Genomic DNA, 15,843 nt, shown 5'->3' on the forward strand with positions numbered 1-15,843 from the left:
TTTTATCATAGGTACACTTCAACTGTGAGAGACGGAATGTAAAACAAAAATCCAGAAAATCACATTGTATGATTTTTAAGTAATTAATTAACATTTTATTGCATGACATAAGTATTTGATACATCAGAAAAGCAGAACTTAATATTTGGTACAGAAACCTTTGTTTGCAATTACAGAGATCATACGTTTCCTGTAGGTCTTGACCAGGTTTGCACACACTGCAGCAGGGATTTTGGCCCACTCCTCCATACAGACCTTCTCCAGATCCTTCAGGTTGCGGGGCTGTCGCTGGGCAATACGGACTTTCAGCTCCCTCCAAAGATTTTCTATTGGGTTCAGGTCTGGAGACTGGCTAGGCCACTCCAGGACCTTGAGATGCTTCTTACGGAGCCACTCTTTAGTTCCCCTGGCTGTGTGTTTCAGGTCGTTGTCATGCTGGAAGACCCAGCCACGACCCATCTTCAATGCTCTTACTGAGAGAAGGAGGTTGTTGGCCAAGATCTCGCGATACATGGCCCCATCCATCCTCCCCTCAATATGGTGCAGTCGTCCTGTCCCCTTTGCAGAAAAGCATCCCCAAAGAATGATGTCTCCACCTCCATGCTTCACGGTTGGGATGGTGTTCTTGGGGTTGTACTCATCCTTCTTCTTCCTCCAAACACGGCGAGTGGAGTTTAGACCAAAAAGCTCTATTTTTGTCTCATCAGACCACATGACCTTCTCCCATTCCTCCTCTGGATCATCCAGATGGTCATTGGCAAACTTCAGACAGGCCTGGACATGCGCTGGCTTGAGCAGGGGAACCTTGCGTGCGCTGCAGGATTTTAATCCATGATGTCGTAGTGTGTTACTAATGGTTTTCTTTGAGACTGTGGTCCCAGCTCTCTTCAGGTCATTTACCAGGTCCTGCCGTGTAGTTCTGGGCTGATCCCTCACCTTCCTCATGATCATTGATGCCCCACAAGGTGAGATCTTGCATGGAGCCCCAGACCGAGGGTGATTGACCGTCATCTTGAACTTCTTCCATTTTCTAATAATTGCGCCAACAGTTGTTGCCTTCTCACCAAGCTGCTTGCCTATTGGCCTGTAGCCCATCCCAGCCTTGTGCAGGTCTACAATTTTATCCCTGATGTCCTTACACAGCTCTCTGGTCTTGGCCATTGTGGAGAGGTTGGAGTCTGTTTGATTGAGTGTGTGTACAGGTGTCTTTTATACAGGTAACGAGTTCAAACAGGTGCAGTTAATACAGGTAATGAGTGGAGAACAGGAGGGCTTCTTAAAGAAAAGCTAACAGGTCTGTGAGAGCCGGAATTCTTACTGGTTGGTAGGTGATCAAATACTTATGTCATGCAATAAAATGCAAATTAATTACTTAAAAATCATACAATGTGATTTTCTGGATTTTTGTTTTAGATTCCGTCTCTCACAGTTGAAGTGTACCTATGATAAAAATTACAGACCTCTACATGCTTTGTAAGTAGGAAAACCTGCAAAATCGGCAGTGTATCAAATACTTGTTCTCCCCACTGTATATATATATATATATATATATATATATATATATATATATATATATATATATATATATATATATATATGATATATATATATTGTATTATTTCTTACATTATTAGCCCAGAATGTTTTTTGCCTGACACCTTCTTCGCCCACTTTGAGGATAACACAATGCCACCGATGCGGCCTGCTCCCGATGACTGTGGGCTCTCGTTCTCCGTGGCCGATGTGAGTAAGACATTTAAGCGTGTTAAACCTCGCAAGGCTGCCGGACCAGACGGCATCCCTAGCTGCGTTCTCAGAGCATGCGCAGACCAGCTGGCTGGAGTGTTTACAGACATATTAAATCTCTCCCTATCCCAGTCTGCTGTCCCCACTTGCTTCAAGATGTCCACCATTGTTCCTGTACCCAAGAAAGCAAAGTTAACTGAACTAAATGACTATCGCTCCTTAGCACTCACTTCTGTCATCATGAAGTGCTTTCAGAGGCTAGTTAAGGGTCATATCACCTCCACCTTCCTTGACACCCTAGACCCACCACAATTTGCATACCCCCCCCAACAGATCCACAGACGATGCAATCGCCATCGCACTGCCCTATCCCATCTGGACAAGAGGAATGCCTAATGTAAGAATGCTGTTCATTGACTACAGCTCAGCCTTCACCACCATAGTACTCTCCAAGCTCATCATTAAGCTTGGGGCCCTGGGTCTGAACCCTGCCCTGTGCAACTGGGTCCTGGACTTCCTGACGGGCCGCCCCCAGGTGGTGAAGATAGGAAACAACACCTCCACTACGCTGATCCTAAACACAGGGGCCCCACAAGGGTGCGTGCTCAGCCCCCTCCTGTACTCCCTGTTCACCCATGACTGTGTGGCCACGCACGCCTCCAACTCAATCATCAAGTTTGCAGACGACACAACAGTAGTAGGCCTGATCACCAACAATGACGAGACAGACTACAGGGAGGAGGTGAGGGCCCTGGCGGAGTGGTGCCAGGAAAATAACCTCTCCCTCAACATCAACGAAACGATGGAGCTGATCGTGGACTTCAGGAGATAGTAGAGGGAGCATGCCCCCATCCACATTGACGGGACCGCAGTGGAGAAGGTGAAAAACTTCAAGTTCCTTGGCGTACACATCACTGACAATCTGAAATGGCCCACCCACACAGACAATGAGATGAAGGAGCAACAGCGCCTCTTCAACCTAAGGAGGCTGAAGAAATTTGACTTGGCCCCTAAGATCTTCACAAACTTTTACAGATCCACCATTGAGAGCATCCTGTCGGGCTGTATCACCGCCTGGTACGGCAACTACGCCCAACGCATCACCGGGGGCACACTGCCTGCCCTCCAGGACACCTACAGCTCCCAAAGTCACAGGAAGGCCAAAAAGATCATCAAGGACATCAACCAACCGAGCCACGGCCTGTTCACCCTGCTATCATCCAGAAGGCGAGGTCAGTACAGGTGCATCAAAGCTGGGACCGAGAGACTGAAAAACAACTTCTATCTCAAGGCAATCAAACTGTTAAATAGCCATCACTAGCTGGCCTCAACCCAGTACCCTGCCCTGAATTTAGTCACTGTCACTAGCCGGCTACCACCCGGTTACTCATCCCTGCACCTTAGAGGCTGCTGCGCTATGTATATATACCTGACTTTTTATTTAATTTTTTTATTGTGTGTGCGCATGTGTTTTTGTGTGTGGCTCACCTCTGCGGCTGGAACGCCCATACACACCCTGTCCACAGCAGGAATATTCTTCCCTGAGTACACCTGCAAGGAACAGACATGAGAATTAATCAGAGGGAGGGAGGGAGGGAGGGAGGGAGGGAGGGAGGGAGGGAGGGAGGGAGGGAGGGAGGGAGGGAGGGAGGGAGGGAGGGAGGGATAAAAGGTACTCTCTGGACACGGATGCAATAATCTTATATAAACTGGTGTGCGTTCCAAATGGCACCCTATACAGTGCACTATACTTTTGACCAGAGCCCAAGTAATGCACTATATAGTAAATAGGGTGCCATTTGGGATGCAGCCCTAGTCTCAAGTGTTGTCTACTGTTCAGTCCAGTCAGTTTGTGAGTTCAGCATATTCCATCATACTGTATATACCAATATCTTAATACAGAACACATGCAACGTTCATCAACTATACTGAACAAAAATAAAACCGCAACATGTAAAGTGTTGGTCCCATGTTTCATGAGCTGAAATAAAAAAGAAGCACAAAAAGCTTATTTCTCACAAATGTTGTGCACAAATTTGATTACATCCTTGTTAGTGAGCATTTCTCATTTGCCAAGAAAATCCTTCCACCTGACAGGTATGGCATATCAACAAGCTGATTAAAAACAGCATGATCATTACACAGGTGCACCTTGTGCTGGGGACAATAAAAGGCCACTCTAAAATGTGCAGTTTTGTCACAAAACACAATTAAACAGATGTCTCACATTTTGAGGGAGCGTACATAGGCCTGCTGACTGCAGGAATGTCCACCAGAGCTGTTGCCTTAGAATTTAATGTTAATCTACCGTAAGCCACCTCTAACATCGTTGTAGAGAATTTGGCAATATGTCCAACCGGCCTCACAACCGCAGACCACGTGTAACCATGCCAGCCCAGGACCTCCACATCCGGCTTCTTCACCTGTGGGAACGTCTGAGACCAGCCACCGGGACAGCTGATGAAACTGTGGGTTTGCACAAACGAAGAATTTCTGCAGAAACGGTCAGAAACAGTCTCAGGGAAGCTCATCTGCGTGCTCGTCGTCCTCACCAAGGTCTTGACCTGACTGCAGTTCGGCGTCTAACCAATTTCAGTGGGGAAATACTCACTTAGAGAAGTGTGCTCTTCACGGACAAATCTCGGTTTCAACTGTACCAGGCAGATGGCAGACCGCGTGTATGGCATCGTGTGGGCGAGCGGTTTGCTGATGTCAACGTTGTGAACAGAGTTCCCCATGGTGGTGGTGGGGTTATGGTATGTGCAGGCATAAGCTATGGCCAACGAACACAATTGCATTTTATCAATGGCAATTTGAATGCACAGAGATACCGTGATGAGAGGCCCATTGTCGTGCCATTCTTCCGCAGATGCATATCTCTAATCCAAGTCATGTGAAATCCATAGATTAGGGCCTAATGAATTGATATCAATTGACTGATTTCCTTATATGAACTGTAACTCAGTAAAATATTTTAAATTGTTGCACATTGCGTTTATATTTTTGTTCAGTGTAGTATTTTCTGTACACCACCTATCATGTCATCCTGTCCATCTTACTTCAACATGGTCTCGCCCCAAACGCAACCAGTTGGTGCACACCAGATGATGTCATCAGTGTCTCCAGATGATGTCATCAGAAACACTTATCGTCTTTTATCTTTTACAAAACATAGAAACCCGTTGATTTCACATACTGTATGTCGATGTTGGGGTGGTGCTGGAGATGATGAATTTGATGTTGAAAAGGGTGGAATTTATTTTAATGCACATAACATAAGAAAATGGATGAAGGGGTGAAATAACAACACTAGACTTCATTCTTGAGCATATGGGGCCGTCTGAGGCTGAGGCTGGGGCCGTCTGAGGCTGAGGCTGGGGCCGTCTGAGGCTGAGGCTGAGGCTGGGGCTGGGGCTGAGGCTGGGGCTGAGGCTGGGGCTGGGGCTGGGGCTGAGGCTGGGGCTGGGGCTGAGGCTGAGGCTGGGGCTGAGGCTGAGGCTGAGGCTGAGGCTGGGGCTGAGGCTGGGGCTGGGGCTGAGGCTGGGGCTGGGGCTGGGGCTGAGGCTGAGGCTGAGGCTGGGGCTGGGGCTGAAGCTCAGTAATCCATTGACAGTTTATACAGAGAGTACAACAGTTTGGTATTCTGCGTAGGATTCGGCTCCCGCCTAGATCTTGCAGCAAACTGCAGATAAGAACATGTCTGGAGTTTCACCACTCCTCGCCTGCAAACAAACTCTCTGTGTGATATTTGAATTTGCATTTAACACCATTTATTCATCTTCTTCCAGAGCAAATATCAAATATAATCTGCCAGAGGTCCAAGCAGGCTAATCACCTTCCTCCGACAAGTAAACATTTTCAAGTCGGCATCATCAAACAAACCGACACTTAGACAAGCAAAATGGGTTCCGAGAGTACACAAATAACACAAATTGTTGTCTAAATTAAGCACTTAGTGCATAGAGCAAAAGTTCCACCATGCAACAACAAGGACAGAGTTTTAAATGGTTTCAAAGGCAACTTGTAAGAAAAAATAATCAAGTTCTTGTCAGGTCTGGCAATTTAGATCTCATTCAGACCTTGACAGGAAGGACTGACACATCTCTCCTCTCCTTGTGGGAAGGATTTCAGGATAATTGTGCCAGCTGTATTTCTGCCTACCTCTTCTCAGGTCTGAATCATACAATCCTTGGAAAGAGCGCCATGGTGGCATAATGGCATACTGTAATGGGGGACCTAATGCACATGTCAAATGCTCTGTTTATCTGTCTGTCTGTCTGCCTGCTTGCTTGTCTGCCTGTCCATCCATCTACTGTATCTGTGTGTCTCTAGATTTTCCCTGACCAGCCCTTTCCTATCCATGTAATGCAGGTGCTATGAGTTAGTAGTACAATGAACATGATGAGTAAATGTATGTTTAATGCTCACTTCCAGGTCATTGCTGCATTGAGATGAGCATATGCCTGAGTGCAGGCCAGGGTATGTTAAACGTATGTAGGCGCCTTCTCTCTGAAGTCATGAGATACCTTTACAATTCCATTTACGTTTGTGAGAAGGTACTTCAAGTCTCATGAAGGTGAATGAATATTAGGCCATGAAACACCTACTTACAGCAAGGTTTTCTCTTCCTGGTCAGCTTGTCTATTCGGAGCAGTACTCATGGAGCAGAAATTAAGTTACAACCTTTTGGTGCAGTGAAACTAGTTTTTTAAGTAAATTATTAAGCATCAGCTTTAATAGCCAACCCCTCCCACTCATTTCAAAAGATACGTCCAAAATGGTACCCTATTCCCTTTATAGTGCACTACTTTCGACCAGCACTATTTGAGACGCAAGCCATGCAACCTTGAGAACAAGAAAGCCCCAGTGATGCCAGTTCAACCTTGACAAACAACAATGTCTTATTGCCACGAATAGCATGTCAAATGTGAACTGTGTTTGCTTAAAAGCCTGGGGGGCATCCGCTACCGTTGGGGACTTGGGACTTGGACACGCTACTCCCCTAGATTTGCTTCTTTGACGATAGCGTGCTGCGCCACAGCACTGCTACAATGCTAGTAGAGACGGGTGGAAGAAGTAAAGTTCCTATCCTAACGAAGGCAATTATCATATAATTCCCTCGTGCCCCGAAAGCTGTAATGGCTGTCACGGTGGCGACAAGGGGGTGGCGGTTAACCGGATGAGGCGACGGTCGATGGCCCACACACACACCTTCTCATACACAAACGCACATACACACGCACACACACACACACGAGTGCTCACACGCACAGACACGGTTTAGAGAGAGAGCAAGGCGTCTGTCTCCTCTGCCGCAAACAGCTGGAATCACAAAGATGAAACCACATCCCACAACATCAACATTAGTCTACTTTTGAGGTCTGAAAACATCTGACAAACTTGAACTGATTTTGAAAAGTTCCTTTAGGCTGCTCTTGTTTTAACATGCTGTTCCATAGTACTTCAGTAATTAAAATTTTACAGTAAACACAGAACATGTCAAACAAATGACAACATTGACAGAAACAACAATCACATCGATATTTTAGTAAAGGGATAGTTCACCCAAATTACAAAATGACACACTGGTTTCCTTGTAGCACATATTCAAGTCATGGTACAGATTTTTGCATTTTTTGCACATCAAGTTCAAATCATCTGTAAGTGACTTTGTTGAGCTTCACAATCAATTTAGATACTTTTGAATGATTTAGACATGATGCATGAAAAATGATAATATCGGTACCATGACTTGGATGGGATTTGTGCCACAAATGTTAAAATGAAAACAGTGCCAGGGAAACTAAACCAAAAGCATGGATTGTCAATTCTTGTCCATATACTGCATACAGGGTAAGGACACCAATATATAATTTTGTAATATGGATGAACTATCCCTTTCACGATCAGAAAAAATTATAAAAGTAATTCTATCAACGGTAAAATCATAATGATGCTAGGGTCTTACAGAATGTATCTGCCAAGCATTGAGCCTCACCGCTCATAACTCACACGTCCCAATACAGATGTAGGATCTTAATTTGAACCAGTTTGCTACAGCAAGAAAATAATCCTGCAGCAACAGGAAGTGTGAATTATTATGTGGATTATAATAAATGGGCATTTTGGTAGGGTTTGATAAATTTGTTAGGGCAAATTAAGTCTGAAATTTCAAATGGAAAATTACAAACTTTAGAAGCGTTTTAAACCTCAAATACACTACAAGTTTGCATTTCCTGCTGTGCAGGAAAATTCTCTGCAACAAAAGAACCCACAAATTAAGATCCTACATTTGTATGGATAACGTAGTCACACGACTCCTATAACATCAAACAGCTTTCATAAAAAAGTTTCTCTCTGAGTTTCTGAGTGACTGGAAGGTCACAGTGACAGCGCAGGGCGTGCAAATGCTAACTGGCGGACGTGCCGTCAAAACAGACCGATCAATAAAGCCGCCACGTTAACCGCTAACCCCGAGGTTAAATGCTAACCCATGAGGCCTCGACAGTCATCGTTGGGAGGTAAATGCTTCTTCCTGAGTGAAGGAAGAGGAGGAGGAGGCATCTGACAGATGATTGATGGGCTGTCAATCGCTTGAGAGACATGCTCAGATTTATGGCGAATCCGAGGCGCTGCGGCGGTTGAGGTGGCGCGCTCATTGATCAATTCGTTATCTCTGCTCTACGGCCGGATTGCACCAGCTGTGGTGGGAGGAGATGGCAGCCCGCCGGGAGTGCTTCGATGCCTTCAGCGCCGATGCTTTTGGGTACCAAGTATTCTCTCCAATGTAAATCATGAAATATGAAATAAAGGAAGGTAACCATACATAGCTCTAAGCTAACTTATCACATGTTACAGAATGTGAAAATCAACTTTGAAACGTCAAAGAAGACGAGCAAAGTGTGAGACAAGATCTTATTAAGTAACTCCTCTTCCCACAATACATTATCAATCCCGCCTGTTTTATTCAAAGCTTGATTGTTAAATACCTCGTGAGTGTAGGTGAATGTGTCTGTGATAGATTGAGAGGGGGAAAGATTGCGAGAGATGGCGAGGGAGGGTTTGAAGAGACGTCAAGTTTGGACAGATGTCGACGAAGGGCTGTTGCCGTGGCGATGCTTCCTGCCATTACGGGCTCGTGGAAGGAACATCTGGTCTTGGCCAGGGTGTTAATCTGGGCGGTGATTAAGCGGCGCCCATTACCTAGCATGCCGAGCACCACTCCATACTCACTATCCCAAACCTGCGAGGTGGGGGGGAGTGTGTTGTCGGGCTTAGCGGCACAGCTCGAGAGAGAGAGAGAGACCTCATCTGTGTTGCCTCGCAGAAAATCAAACCCTTCCCTTTTTCGCACACTTCTCCCCACACTTCTCCCTACAGCAAGAGACACACAGACAATTTTCAGCCCTATGTATTGTATTTTGCATTGTATTATGTATGTGATACGTGGATGGGATATGACTGTGATATATGGTTGTCTCACCTGGCTATCTTAAGATGAATGCACTAGCTGTGGGTCGCTCTGGATGGGAGCGTCTGCTGAATGGCTAAATTGTAATGTAAATGTAGTGCTATGTATGTATATTTATGTATATTATGCATTTTATTTGTTGTGCTGTTTCCTGTCTGCACCCCAGGAAGAGGAGCTGCTGTCTCGGCAGAAGATAATCAGGAGTCCTAATAAATACTAAATACATTGTGGAGTGACACCTCGCCAGCCTTCCGACTCTCTGAGACCTGGATGACATACTTAAGAAGTAATCGGGGACTAACAGCAGGCATGTTCTTAACTCAGCCCTGTTTTGAAGTGGAGCCATGTTCAAATCCCACGCATACGGACGATGGCCCATTTTCAGAAATCTATCTCTTTAACAACCTAGATGGAAGGAGCCCGTCCTGTCAACAGATTCAGTAACCTTCAATTAAAGACGTATTAGCAGATCTGAGCAGATTTGGCTGTGGGGATATTCTGTGAGATATTAGGGCTGATATTCCAAACTCCAGTTCTTCGTGGGGTAGAAGCTAGGGCTGTGTCCCAAATGGTACCCAATTCCCTAGTGCAGTATTGTTGACGATTTGGTCAAAGGTAGCGCACTACATAGGGAATAGGGTGCTATTTGTGACACAGGCTATGTCCGCTCACTTTCATTATTGCCTTGTAATCTAATCAGCAATTGGGTCTTTCCACCAATTCATTGCCTTTTGAGAAGTGTAACTTGGTTTTCCCATCCATCACAAAAAGTTACATGTAAAAAAATACTATAGTAAATGACTACAGTAAGTGCCAAATAAAGTAACAGGGTTGAGGATTTCATCATAAATCTGTCACAACTTCCTCCGAAGCTGCCACCTCTCCTTGTTCGGGCAGGCTTCAGCGTTCGTCGTCACCGGCCTTCTAGTCACTGCCGCTCCTCATCTTATCATTCCATTTGTTTTGTCTTGTTTTTACACACACCTGGTTAATATCCCCTCATCAGTACCTGTATAAGTGTTCCCTCTGCCCCCTTGTCTTTGTGTGTGATTGTTTATTGTGGAGGACAGTAAAGCTCGGTGGAGCTCCGTATTTTGTATCGCCAGGATATTTCCCTGTGTGCCTTGTATTTTCAAGTGCGCCTGTTTCACGCACTAGAGTGTTTTGACGCATTTCTGCGTAACTCTGTATTCGCGGAATAAAGCCTGTTATTCTGGGATTTACCCTGCGCCTGACTCCTTTGACATCACCTCATTACAAAATCAGCCATAAATCCCCTTGTGACAGGGGGAATGGAAGCTTATTGTGTGTAATAGGGAGTGATAATTGAATGCAAGCTTCACACAAAAAAAGGAACTTGCTAAACATTTCTAGCCTGTCTATATGGGTGACAGGGTTGATGTGTTATGCTCGACCTGTTCAGTTTTCCACCACAAAACACCAGAAAATTGCCAAAAAGAGTAGAACCAGCTCACCTGCTTTCGCACTAGGATTTGACTATTAGATGTTCAATGTTTCACCATATTAAAATGAGAGCTCAGTCCTAAAAATGAGGGACAAACATAAATAAATCATTATTCAGATGAAATAATAGTCTTCAGAAATGACTTTGTCAAAGCAACAAAATAACTAGGGGTTTACAATGGTGGTGAAACTTGGAGAATTTGTTTGGTTTAGTGGGTTGAAATCTTCCTAGAAGTGACACAGGGTTGATGAAGGGACATGTCAAAATGCAGAATTTGGAAACTTTAGCAAGCCTTTAAAATCATATTGATTGAATTCTCCATGTGGTCTACCTTAAAGGGCACTTCATTTGATATAACAGGCTTTGAAAATTCAATATTGGTGCACAATTTCTACCTAAAATACCAAAGGGACGCAAAAGGCACTCTTTTTGTGGAACGACAAAATTTATTTCAATATGGGGAACCACGCAAGAGGCATACTGTGACCGAGAAGTGACATCACAGTATCAACGTTGAGGGAGGAGGAATCCTACAGAAACAGCCGGGGTGCATTCAGTGATGTGAAACATTCAGAACTTCAGATTGTTGCAGATAGAAATGTAATGAATAGAGCTGCCATGATGTCCAATGCTATGTGAAGGGAAATCATATTTGTTATATAGATTTCTATCAGAAGGTTTTGTAAAGTTGAACGGACCCTAGCCCTTGAGGATTGAGGACCTGGGTCATATTCACTAGGAATGAAACAGAAGCACACAGGCTGAAACGGGGAGGGACTACCTGATCTTGTCCAATAAGAAACGCTTGTTTCCATTGCTAAATGTTTTGGCGGCAGGTAGCTTAGTGGGTAAGAGCGTTGTGCCAGTAACCGAAAGGTCGCTGTTCTAATCCCCGAGCCGACTAGGTGAAAAATCTGTCGATGTGCCCTTAAGCAAGGCACTTAACCCTAATTGCTCATGTAAGTCGCTCTGGATAAGAGCGTCTGCTAAATGACTAAAATGTAATGTAAAATGTTTTGCTACTGTATTCATTAATGAATACAACCGTGTAAGGTGATGTTGCTACTATGAGTGTGGTAGTAAACGGTGGTACTGTACCTTAGAGAGATCGCAGATTCTCAACAGGTCGTTCTGGGCGCCGCCTTTATGGACGCGTGCGCGTTCCCGAGCCACGTCCACATCTTCATCCTCCTTGGAGAATGACTTTCCAGAAATCAGTCTGGAAAAAAAAAGTATACAAAAATGCTTAAACCCCACATTCTCACAATCCTTATGAAGCCAACAATATAAATCCCAAATGATGACAACCTGGTAATATATGCTAATGTTTCTCTAATGGGAGAATTAGTTTCAATTTCTCACAAAATGCAATTTAGGTAATGGAGATAAGTTACTATGACAACTTCGGTTCGTAATTAGGTGAAGCAAAAAGGATAGACACTTAATGATATTTCACTAACAATGTTAACAAGATGTCGAATGACGAATATGCATTATTGGGCTAGTAAAAAGATAAATGGATAAAATATGTAAATGAAAAACAAGGAACGTTTTTGAGAAATCATCTCTGATACTGTATGTAAACATCTTTACTTAAATATATTCTTCTTCTATTCTTGCCTGGGTTTGTAGCAAAATTTATACTGGATAAGGAGGGTGATGGTGAACATGACTGCCCCCTGGATGGCCATGGCACACAGGTTCTTCCCCACCATGTCCCAGCTGAGGGGGTCCTGGAAACGGTCTTCCCCTGGGAGAGACAAAAAAACACCGTTCTTCATCAAGAGAAACATATTGTTTGAAACTGCTAAAGACCTGACAAAGACCTTTGTGGATCGAAACTTTGTCAATAGGGAATGCAATTGGGGCCTTTCTGTTCTTTGCAACTACTATACACAATAATCACGTCAGATGGCTGCCCCTAGAACTCAATGGGATTGGTCTAAATCTAGATGTTTCTTTAAAGTTGACAGCAACTAACTTTAATCCTTAAGAGTCTATGGACACACCCATGCGTCAATCTAAGTAATATAATTTAAAAAATCCCCATCAAAATCTGTCAGTTTAAACTAGATATATCAATTTTTTTTGTATGGGCTGCGTCTCAATCCGCTGCATCCGCCTATGTCAGCCTTCTGCATCTGTGGTGGAAGGTGGCCGAGCTACAGCGGTCAAAATCGGTCATCTCACGAAAACATCTGTAGCGTGTGTTCTCCATTTTGCTCTACGACCCCCACAACTGTCACGGGACTCGTCTGGAGGTAAACCATACAAATGAATGGAAGTATGGAGGTAGTTTTGTGCCAACAAAAATAAGGGGTTAAATATGTGTCCAAAAAAACTACAATATTTCCTGAGCTTTCTTATATCTCCAAGATATGACAGACACTTCAAAACCTTATTCCTTATGATTTATTTTTGCCATTTATGAATGTGTTAGTCAATGCGTTTATATGGGTGGTCCTGCTGTAAATGAAATGCAGCTTATAAAGGCTTCATAAAGCCTTCATAAACACTACATTAATGTGTTACAAATCATCTATAACCGTATGTCATGCTTTATAAAGGGTTCATAAATGTGGCATAACTGTGTTACATAACAACCAATGTCAAATGTGACATAAACCTGTGCTTTATAAAGGGTGGCATAAGCACAGCTTAATAAAGGCATTTTAAATCATATTAAATGTAGGCTTCACAAAGCATTTATAACCCTATCATGCATCTTAGTAGAACATTGTAATGCCAGGATAGTGGGTTTGATTGCCAGGACCACCCATACATGAAAATGTATTCACACATGACTGTAAGTTGCTTTGGATAAAAGCGTCTGCTAAATTGTATTTAATATTTTATTACTCTAAAACATTTCTAGGATGGGCCAACCTCTTTTCCTCTTGGGTGCATAGTCAATATTGGACCTGACCTCAACCTTCCCCAAAATGCTGTGCTGCAGCATGACGCTCTAAAGTGCAGTCACGCACAGCAAGGAAAATTGGTAGGGCCTTTAAGAATCTGTAATTTTATTTGGCCTACTTCTGTTTTTAGTTTTTCCAGGTTTTGGATTCCCCACATTTGTTCTTGTTTTCCCAGTTTTTTCACAATTAGATTTTCTGTGTTCACAACAATGCTTAAACCACATCAGGGGATGACTTTTAAGATCTGGGAAAACTCTAAGAAACTTTTTGAGTGTAGTTGCCCTTTAATTCAGTAAGCATGCCTTGCAATGTTGTTTGCTTAGCAGGTTTGCTGTAGCGCAGTAAGAGCACGTGATGATTATGTATTCCATATACAGTGATTCGCATTGTGGCCGCCAATGGAATGGGTGGAGTAAAAGGCCAGCAACACTCCGTATTATTCAAAGCCCCATGAAATGACACCATATATACATTCTACAGACCCTACTGAGTATTTCCTACAATACTTTTACTGTGGCACCCAGAATAGTTCTTGCTCTAAGCCAATAAGTATTCAATATACAGTGATTTGCATTGGTGGCATTTATTTGACCTTGGAACATGTTTTACAACCCAAATGTAATGCAATTGTCACTTAAATATGAATCATTGTTAACGTTTAGAAAATTATTTTTCATATGTCATTAAAAAATACAGGTTATTGACACTTTTCTACTATTACATGGGGGACTTTTATTTTGAAATGTTCCGAAATTCCGTGACCCGGAAGTACTTTTTTAGTTTTGCTGACGAGACGCTGATCATGTGATGAGTTCACAAATCAAATGCCCACTTGTGGTGCCACTGGACAGTGAAAAATAAGTAACTTAACCTTTATTGTAATTTAAATTAGTTTGTAGTAGTACAGCCACGTCTCATAGTCACATCATCAGATTTGTAAATGAAAGAGGAATATAATAATACTAATTGAATGGAGTTTCCCATCTTCCCATTTAGAGTTTCAGGCGCAGCACAGAAATGCCCTTATCTAGATTATGTGACAAAGGCATTTCCTAACAGACCTGCTAACTTTCTTTGTTTTTACTTTTAATGTTGGAACCAAAATGCAGTACCTCCAGCAGGCAGAGAGGCAAGAACCATTTGTCCACCAGCTCAGGGTCAAGCTACACTATTCACGGCCCTGTGTAGTTTTCAATGTAATTGCATTGCTGGACTTTTTGAAACTTCATGTATTTGTACAAATAAAAGGACGGTTTGGTTTAAACATGTCTTTAATGTTTATTTCTTTAAGCTGTTTGTGATAATTCCCTTAGTGATACTACATTTGTGTTTACATCAATAAGCCTTTATGTACAGTATGTGTTATGAATGACCAAAGGTGTCTGACTTTAACTTAAGTACAGCATCATGCGATATAGAGTCTTTATGGATGTGTTATGAATGATTGAAGGTGTGTCAATTCGAAATTAGTATTACAGGATACTACATAAAGTGTAAATAGGTTATTAACGTTCTGCTGATTTATGAAGGTTCTCTCGTGAGCCACAGGTTTCTGTTGGGTGTGAGAGGTATTTAAATGGGTTGATGGACCTGCAAAGCTACTGTGTGTGTGTGTGTGTGTGTGTGTGTGTCAGAACCAAGATGATTTGAAGTAGTCCAACCTGAGAGTACCGCACCAGGTATTCCTGTTCGGTTCCCATGCTGGAGACCAGGGCTTGATCACAACCTATTACAATGGTGCCAACATTTTGTGGCTGATCATTAAGCAAGAGAGTATGCATCCTTCAAAACAACATGTCACCCTTTATAAAGCACGTGTTTATATCATATTCGACATAGTGGGTTATGTCACATTTTACTTAAGGGTGATTATGTCACACAGTTATGCCACATTTATAAACACTTTATAAAGCATGACATGTGGTTATAGATGCTTTGTAACACATTAATGTAGTGCTTATGAAGTCATTATGAAGGCTTTATGAAGCCTTTATAAGCTGAACGTAATTTAAAGCGGGACCCTATGGGCTATAGTAGGACAGGCCAAATACTATATTTTGGGGGGATACCTAAAGGGGTCCTACATTTCCAAATCAAATAGCTAAATGATCCATGGTATAACCATCTTAAACCCCCCCCCCCCTCTAGTACACTCTCTCTCTGCCTCCCTCCATCCCTATCCATCTCTCTCTCAGTCTCAACAGCCCCTATGTGCTGGAGGGATGAAAGACAGAAACGGAAGC

General features: G+C 43.2%; 1 pseudogene; it reads right to left on the reverse strand.

Moving 5' to 3' along the window:
* The window catches only part of LOC121572576, a 246,485-nt pseudogene that overhangs the window by 14,051 nt on the left and 216,591 nt on the right, over positions 1-15,843 (reverse strand).

This window comes from Coregonus clupeaformis, chromosome 8 (assembly GCF_020615455.1).
Source record: "Coregonus clupeaformis isolate EN_2021a chromosome 8, ASM2061545v1, whole genome shotgun sequence".
Taxonomy (NCBI): Eukaryota; Metazoa; Chordata; class Actinopteri; order Salmoniformes; family Salmonidae; genus Coregonus; species Coregonus clupeaformis.